Genomic DNA, 9,415 nt, shown 5'->3' with positions numbered 1-9,415 from the left:
CACGTTACGTACGTAACGTGCCCTCTCTTGAAAAAGACATCCTTTTTACGTGTTTTTTTGGTCGCGCGCATGGTATCCACTCGTCAATGTAAGTGGCCCCCCGGGCGTACTGTACATAGTGTTATTTTATTATCTCTTTATATCGGAAACTTCGTTTTACCGAATTACCATGCACTCTCTCCGACGCGTTTGAAGTCTTAGACAGCATGGCATACTACCAGCCGATGGTACACACACGCACACACACACACGTTATTTGACAACTTGTCTCTGGAGCCAAAGTTCCTCGCATATATAACTATCTGCATGCCTGCACGCAGTGTGTATTGAACACGCACGACCACGATCTAATGAATATTCATCGGCGAGACTGACGTCATTTTACGAGTCTCCTTTCAAACTTGGATCATAAGTGCCTACCCAAGTTTCCAGGTCTAGCTTTCGTCCAAGCTCAATCTTCTTCCACAAGTATAATATTAATAATATATGTGTTACAGTGTCAGTGTCCAGTGTACATGGTGCATTTGCAATCATTTTTGTCAAATCAAATCATTAATTCCCAAGGATGACTGTACCATTCTCTATTCCAGAACTTAATTATCAAGCCTGGCTTTGAAGGAGTTTACAGATGGAGCAGAGACAACTTCATTTGGTAGCGAGTTCCAGTCATGCACTATTCTGGCTCCGAAGGCATTTGCTCTTACATCCAGTCTATTTATTTTCTTGAAGAGTTTAAATGGGTGACCTCGGGTTGCCTCAACAGTAGACGAGAAGAACATATCCTTGTCAAGCCAGTCGATTCCATGCATTATTTTATAAGTCTGGATCATGTCACCTCTTTTAGGGCTCGAAGTCTGTCTCCATAGTCTAGCATGGATGGTATGGTATGATATGGTATGAGTTTTGTTGCTCTTTGTACTTTCTCAATCTCTTTCATGTCCGTCTTGTGACTTGTGTCTTGGGTGCCAAACTGCATTCCCATATTCGAGGATTGGTCGTATGTTGTCATAAATGATCCTGCTGGTCCAGTTAAAATTTTACTGGTCCAGTTAAAAATTATAAACTGGTCTTGAATTACTGGAAATGTTATACTGGTCTTGTTTCTGGTGGTTGTTACTGGTCTCACTGGTCTTCATATACTGGTATCCAATTCAAGCTGGTCTTTACTGGTATTTTCTACTGGTCTGACTGGTCCTCGAACTGGTCCTCGTTCTGGTCTTACTGGATCAATTTTTTCCATGCATTTGGTTTGTTATATACCATGGTCAGTGAAATGTGATGGAAAAGATGGTTAGTAAATTAATCTTTCTGCTGTTATTTTAAATGTGATATATGAAATTACACATTTTCATTGTGAATTAGTTCACACACTTATTTGGAAAGTTTTTAAACAACAATGAGTGCCATTGCAAGGATATTCCATTCTAAATCCTGATTTTTCTTTTTAAAATAGGAAATATGCAAATGAGGTAAACCTTGCATGTGATCAGCATAATCAGAATTACTGGTATTACTGGTCTTGACCAGTTCAATTTCAAACAATTAATTACTTTAGTCCAGTTGACTATATCAGAGGAATAAATCTTGCTTTGATCTTAAAGGGATCGTTTAACTTTGTGAGCAGCTGATTTAAAAATTTCTCAAACTGAGTTGAAACGTGCGTATGGGTGCCTGTATTTCTCCTCAAAAACCCTGAAACAGACCACAATATAGGATGAAAAACTCTAATTTAGATACAAGTAGCAATTTATTAGCCTGATTTTGAGAACCGTCTAGTAGACGGGTTCAGCTTATGACCAGTTTTCTCCAATTCAAAAAGTCCGTTGGCTATTTTGACTGCATTCTGTTGTGTGTATCTCCTATACACACACTATTAGCTGCACTGTACATTCAGTGTATACCTTGTACACACTGTATGTAGGTAATGCTGTGTTCATCTAGAATTAATGTGTTGTGGTGCACAGATTCCCTGTATACACAGTCATTGAAACCAACTCCCAATTATTTCAAACTTTGGTTACATCTCCTAGGTTTTTAAATTGATCCTGTAAATATTATACTTTGAAACTTTTGGGATGGTATTTTTTACACTATAAGCCTAATGTTTAGCCCATTTTCAGGAACCAAAAGGAGAATTTTTTAAATCAGAACAAAGTGAAATGATCACTTTAATAATAATTAAAGGAAATAATTATTTTAATGATAATTTAAATACTTGATAATTATGATAATATTAATGATAATAATTACAATATCAATAACAATGATAACATAATAAGAATGATAACAACAATGATCATAATAATCATAATAATAATAATTATGATAATTATAAGAATGATGATAACAATGATAACGATATTAAATTTCTCTGAATTGCAAGATTGATTTTCCATAATTCGTCAAATGATCTGACTTGAAATAAAGTCATTATTTATTGGACCAGTAACACCAGTTTGATGAAAAACAATTTAACTGGTATACTTTGCTTCAACTGGAATGCAATTGTTTGAACTGGTCTCCAGTTGATTTTTACTGGTCCAGTAAACATATACTGGAAACCAGTAAAAATCTACTGGAAACCATTTATTGGACCAGAAACACCAGTTTGATGAAAAACAATTTAACTGGTATTACTAATTGCTTCAACTGGAATTGCAATTGTTGGAACTGATCTCCAGTTGATTTTTACTGGTCCAGTTAAAAATCAACTGGCTCAGTAAAAATATACTGGAAACCAGTAAAAATTTTACTGGTCTTACTGGTTTTTCCTTCTGGGTGGAAATAACTGATAAAGTGATAGTGAAAATATGGACAACTTCCATTCCACCATCATGTCCACAACAGTCATAACTAAGCTAAGAAAATACATAGCTGAAAATACTGATGTGGTATAAGCCAGGCCAGATCATATTTTGTCTCTGGCCCAGGCCTACTCAAGGGTTCATTACGAGCCGCCGCGCACAGAAAAATCAAGCCATAGAAGTCGTGTGTTGTGGATAAATTATGACTAACTTGTCCCTGTGTTGAGAAACGACCTGCCATGGCCTGGCACAATCACAAATTAATTGGCTGTACACCTGACCATTTTTTTTACTATGAAGTATGAAGTATGAGCATTGTTTTTCACTGTCTATATATCATAACGTTCTTCATTTACTTTTCTCCATGATAGAATGAATACTCTTGAAGCTTCATGGTTATTATGGATGCCTGCATGAAGCATGGACCTGGTATATCCCGAAACCGAATTAGTTTGCATCCAACGGAGCATTCACGGTGTCGGACGTAGCTCATTACGACGCAGAGATACATCATCAGGAGACGATGTGGATACAGGAAGCGAGGAGAAGAAGAGGACTGTAAGGAGGAGTGATTCAACATGGGGCAAGGTGACATCTGTTGTCAAAGCAACCCATTTTGTTGTGAATATGGCGGTAAGAGACCTTTGGTTAAAGGATCAGAAATCAACTTTAAAAAGTTGTTTTAAATCACAAGGACATTGCTATGTCAAAATTCAGAGTTGTCTTAAAGTATGGTCATAATATTTAGCAGTGTTTGTTGACTGCAAGTGAAATGCTTATCTATTTTTCAGCATTAAAAAAATTGTAATTTCTCCAATTCCTGGTTTGTTGCAAGGTATTTATTTATTAGATTGAAATGAAAATTAACCTGTGAAATTGTTCAATATTTTAAGAAACAAAATATCAGACGAAATGCAACATCTGTGTGATCAATCAAAAGAGTTCTTATGAAAAATGAACAAATTTATAAATGGACTTATTTGAATATGTTATTCATAATTGTAGTAGTATTATGTACACATTTATGATGATATTTGTATAAATCCCTTCTCAAATTTTTTTGTTTAATAGTTTTTTATCTTGTAATGTGGAAGATGCATGAATAAGATATCAATAAAAGTGTTAAAAGTTATTGCAATGTTTTCATATTTCATTATATTGAATGATAGAACAGTGCTCAAAAGAAAAGGAATTACTTTTGCAATATCAGAAGTTTTGAGTATTTATATTCCCTTTTTGTTCCAGGAACCAAGGCGTCCCCAGTCTTCTTGGATAAGAGAAAACTTTAAAAAGAAAGAGTGCATCAGATACGTAATAGACCCAAAGAAGCCAAATGTGTAAGTCTTTTGCAATTTCGATATTTTAAAAAATCTTTCAGTTTTAGGAAAGATCTTAAAGATCTTTCCTATTATTTTTTAAATATATTTTTTAAAATCAATCTATCCCCCATTATCTTTTGCTCCCCAACCCGTCTCCCAATCTTCTATAGTAATGTATCATTCTTTCCCACTTCCCCTATTTCACCTCCCCTATTCCCCATTTATTATTTCTTCCCATTTTTCTTATTTCTCCTCCTTGATCTTTCCAATATTCTATTCTATTTCCCCTATTATTCGCATATTATTCGCATATTATTCACTCTCTGCCTCTCATTTTTATCTAAATTATGTTTCTTTCTCACTCGTTCCCATCTCTCACATATTTTCATATTTCACATGTAAACATTTCTCAATAATCCTCTTTTCTTGCTTATAAACACCATGATGGCAAAATGCAATGTAATGTGATCTGTAACCATGAATGTTTTACATCAATATAAATTCACTCAAAATTCACATTTGCACATAATCTACAATTAAAATGATCATGTAGTTGCAAAAAATATCACAATAACACATATTCATATACAATATGACTTGACTTGGACCCAACTCTCTGGTCCTGGAACCGAAATATACTCAGGGAACAAATACAAAATGTGCTTTTAGACAACGTACACTTGTAAGATGAATCAAAATCATCAACTAGTTTGCATGAATATCAACCTGGATATATGGATATCCCACCGCTGCCACCATGAAGTATTATGTCCTCATAATGTAGGGATGATCCAGACTCGTTAAGAGCTCGAAGACATAATAAATAGTCAGAGTACAATCAGTCTTAGGAACTAGTAGCCATGATGTTTATTGCTCTTATGTTATTCCTCCGCGCCGCATCACATCTTGCGCGTAGTCACAATACAGATCTTGGATATATCACAACACTTTTTATAAATCTCAATTTTTCACTTGTTACTATTTTTAACTCATCATATTCTTACCTTTTCCTTTTATAATTAAGTTTTTTCATTATTCATTTTAATGCCCTCCCTCCTTCATATATTTGATTCTATCTTTGTATTTTACTTCTGTTCATGTTAATTTTCATCACTGTTCACTTACATATTTTCACTTTCTGTCAGTTTTTCTTGGGGTCTTTCTTTCACTCACTGTCTTTTATTTATCACTCTTTCTAAGCTTTTATCAATCATTTCTATTCCCTCTTTTCCCCTGTTTTTGTGTTGTCATCTATTTCTCTTCTCTACTCCTTTGTCTTACAATATACATAATAATAATGATCATACTTGCTTATATAGCACTGACACTTACTTTATAGAAATCTCTACAATTATTAATAATTCAGCTTAGATGTAATTACTTTGGTTTTAGCAGAGAAGCTGATAAGCACCAAGTCTTACCGGGAACCCTTTTAATTTTATTGTAGCTGTTGTTGTGGTCGTCTGCCAAGACAGCACTGCAATGATGCCAACTTAGACCGTACCAGCCAGGGCTCGTCAACATGGGATAAAGACCTGGATGTGAGAGAGTACCCTACAGATGCCAATGGTCTCATATACTTCAAAGAAAGATTTTCTACCCCAAAGCCAGTCAAGGTAAATATGTAGGCATTCTGAATTTACTTCATTTTAAATTTAATCCCAACACAAGTTAGTGTAACTTTTGGGGTATTGTCCTGATTTATAGTGGATATTTTTGTGTGCACTGTTTATGTACTATTCCCTATATGTAACTACATTCCTGTTATGTATTGAGAGTTCCGATATGAATAATTTGAATTGAATTGAAATAATCTAAGAATGGTGATACACTTATGCCGAAAATGGATGGAGGTGGCTCGACTTAAATGTATCTTCTCCCTTTTTTGATTGCCGGACTGACGCCACCTCGGACTGAGTCCACCTTTGTATGTGGTTTGAAGGCCTCTTTAAGCCGGCTTCAGTCCTGCAATTGGTATGTGTATCACCCTCAAGTGGACTCAGGCTGGCTAGTCCACTGAACTAGAAATAGCAAACAATAGTTAAAGCTAACAATGTAAAATGTTGACATGAATAGTCAGGCGACTCATGTCGTGAATAGGCGAAGTGAGGCTGGCTTATGCTTATCAGGGGGATAATAATCTTGAGATGATGTCGGTCCACTTTCAGCATGTGTATCGAAATTGCAGGCATGAAGGTGGCTTCAAAGCCGGTGTTGGAGGTGTCTTTAAACCTGATGCATGTGTTGTCAGGGGCCTTTGTATGTAGTAAGATGAATCAGAAATCAGGTATAAATATAATATAATTCATTACCGATCACAATCTTTGGGATTTTACAAAATTTAGAGTGGAGATATATTTGCTTGTGTAGTGTTTATTTGATTAGTCCTACCAGTTCATGACACGACTTTTCCTTGATTTTGATTTTTCCACAAATTTGGCGATTATCATTATTATTCTGAATTATACAAAATTGATTGTGTTAACCAGTTCAAAATATTAAATCATTAATTCTATAAAGATTTTTCCCTTATATAAATCTATCCCTTGTGAAATTAACAATTTATCCTTGTGATATCTGTTTATAATATCAAGATGAAATTTTCTAACTTTACAGTATGTGAGGATCTCCAATAACACAGACCCAAAGCTAGCTTTGAAGATTTTGACAGAGTATTGGAAACTCAACATCCCTCAACTAGTCATCTCCGTCAGTGGAGGAGCCAAGAATTTCAAGCTGAACGCCCAAGACCAGGCTACATTCAACAGAGGTTTAATCAAGGTAAATTGTCTTCTTATTCTTGTTCTCCTTTTTTTTTTTTTCTTCTTCTTACTCTTCTTCACTCATTTTCTTTGTCTTCCATATTCTTATTTCCTTTTTACTTTGATTCTCTTTTGTCTTCTCTCTATTTTCTATTCTTTTCAATCTACTATTTATTTTTGTTTTGTTTTATATCTTTCCATTTTTTTGCTCCTTTTTCTTTTGTCTGTTTTTGTCTCGCCTGCATAACAGAGCGAGACTATATTGGTGCTGCTTTTCCGACGGCGGCGGCAACATCAAATCTTAACCGAAGGTTAAGTTTTTGAAATGAAAGCATAACTTAAAAAGTTAATGGATCTAGTTCATAAAACTTGGACATAAGAGTAATCAGGTATCACTGAACATCCTGTGCGAGTTTCAGGTCACATGACCAAGGTCAAAGGCCATGTAAGGTCAGTGAGCTTTAGCCATGTTGGGAGTATTTTTTCAATTACCATCATAACTCTCAATGTGTATGGATCTAGTTCATAAATCTTGGACATAAGAGTAATCAAATATCACTGAACATCCCGTGCGAGTTTCAGGTCACATGACGAAGGTCAAAGGTCATTTAAAGTCAATGAACTTTGGCCATCCTTTATAAAAAAGTACCATGGTAGTACCATAGTACTTTTACGTTGGTAATACCATAGTATTACCTTAGTACCAATAGTACGGTAAATTGACAGATGAAGGCAGTAAATTTACCATGGATTTACCATAGTAAAAGTACCATGGTATTACCATGGTTGTACGATTTTTCTTTTTTATGGATAATAATAAGCCATTTGAGATCCATGGTTTTCTTATTTCTCTTAAGAACAGTTTGAGTTATTAATGGGAAACAATCGTCATAAAGTGTGGTAAGTTTATTTTAAAAATAGTCATAACTAGCATTTGTGTCATTACTCATGTAAATGGGGACCAATCAATTTGCAACAACTTCTTTTTGAATTCTTGTATACCCTTATGAGTAATTGACCTCTTATTGGGATTTTGGTTATTAGATATATGTACATGTTTTCCAACTTTATTTTTTACATTAATTAGACAATATATAGGAAAATGATCAGAAATATCTGTGTATAGCAAACCAGTTTCAACATTTTCATGAAAAGTATTAATAAAAATATTATCAATAAGTGTACACGATCTTGATGTAACTCGTGTAGGTTTACTTATGACAGGAAACAAGTTATGAGAGAACATTGTTTAGAACTAAAAAATCATTCGTTTTGGAGTGTTTATGGTAATTGAGTAAGTCAACATTATAATCACCCATCATATAAATATTTTTCTTTTCCTTGCCCAATGCTTCTAAACATAAAATAAGTTTGTCATTAAAGGATGATAAATTGGTATTAGGGGGTCTATACACACAACCTATTACAGAGTTTGTAAGGGATCCTTTGAGTTCTATAAAACGTACTTCAATATCAGGTAAGCATAAAGATAAGTCATTTCGAATCACATAATCAATACAATTATTTATATAAATAGCAACACCTCCACCATTTCGTTCCTGTCTTGAAATTTGAGCTAAAGAATAATTGTTTACATTATACATACTGTGGTGAGTTTTAGGAGTAAACCATGTTTCCGTCACACCGATGATATCAAAATTTACCTTAAAGATGACAAAAAGATCTGAAAGTTATCACAATTTCGACATAAACTTCTCATATTTAAATGAATTATTGAAAAATAATCCTTGTAATTAGTAAATCTTTCATGAAATTCTTCTGGAAATCTATAATTACTTTCACCTTGAGATATGCACTGAAAGTCATCAACAACAATGTCATTGAGAAAATTATTTTGCTGAGTATTGTTCATATTAAATGGATTTATTTTCATATTTTGAATTCTCTTGGTGTCAATGCTATGATTAAGGCAAAAGAAATTATATAATGACCAATAGTATTCATAATCGTCAATAAAATGATTGAAAGGGAATATATCTGATATACGTTGTGTACATAGAAATTGAGTAGGAGTAGATCTATGAGAATTGCAGTGCTTACAATAATCATCCATCAGTACAAACAAATACACTCTCACACATCCAAACAACATACGACCAGCCCAATTAAGTATCACATATACAATTAAAAAAGAAAATGGAAAATGGAAAACAGATTATAAAATGCAATACGGGACGAAAGAAACACTTGAGCCAGATAAGATAAATAATGACCTCTGAAGTCCTATCATATCTCTGAGATATTCAAATCAAATAATGTCCAGGTCTTTAGCACATGAGATGATCGATCTTTGTTATTTCACGGTTGTTCGATGTTGGAATCAATGCAACAATTCGACCATCGCGAGTCCATGCTGATTTGACCTTTTCACAGCTATCTCTGGTCTTTTGCAAGAGTTTGGCATTTTCACTTGTGAGGTCCTCTTGGATAGATTTCCGTAGTCCTGCAAGTTTTCTTCTGTGTTTTAAGACTTCTGATCTTTTACGATAAGAAACAAACTTCGCTATGA

General features: G+C 34.3%; 1 long non-coding RNA gene across 1 annotated transcript; it reads left to right on the top strand.

The window, feature by feature from the left end:
- Positions 1-3,174: 3,174 nt before the first annotated feature.
- LOC135156214 (uncharacterized) lies at positions 3,175-9,032 on the top strand. The gene is made up of 4 exons (XR_010295346.1): positions 3,175-3,437; positions 4,050-4,141; positions 5,571-5,739; positions 6,740-9,032. It is a non-coding gene; the product is annotated as an uncharacterized LOC135156214 (long non-coding RNA).
- The last annotated feature ends 383 nt before the right edge of the window (positions 9,033-9,415 follow it).

This window comes from Lytechinus pictus, chromosome 12, assembly GCF_037042905.1.
Source record: "Lytechinus pictus isolate F3 Inbred chromosome 12, Lp3.0, whole genome shotgun sequence".
NCBI lineage: Eukaryota > Metazoa > Echinodermata > Echinoidea > Temnopleuroida > Toxopneustidae > Lytechinus > Lytechinus pictus.
Note: the sequence above shows the minus strand (reverse complement) of the source record. Positions and strands in the feature narration are given on the sequence as shown.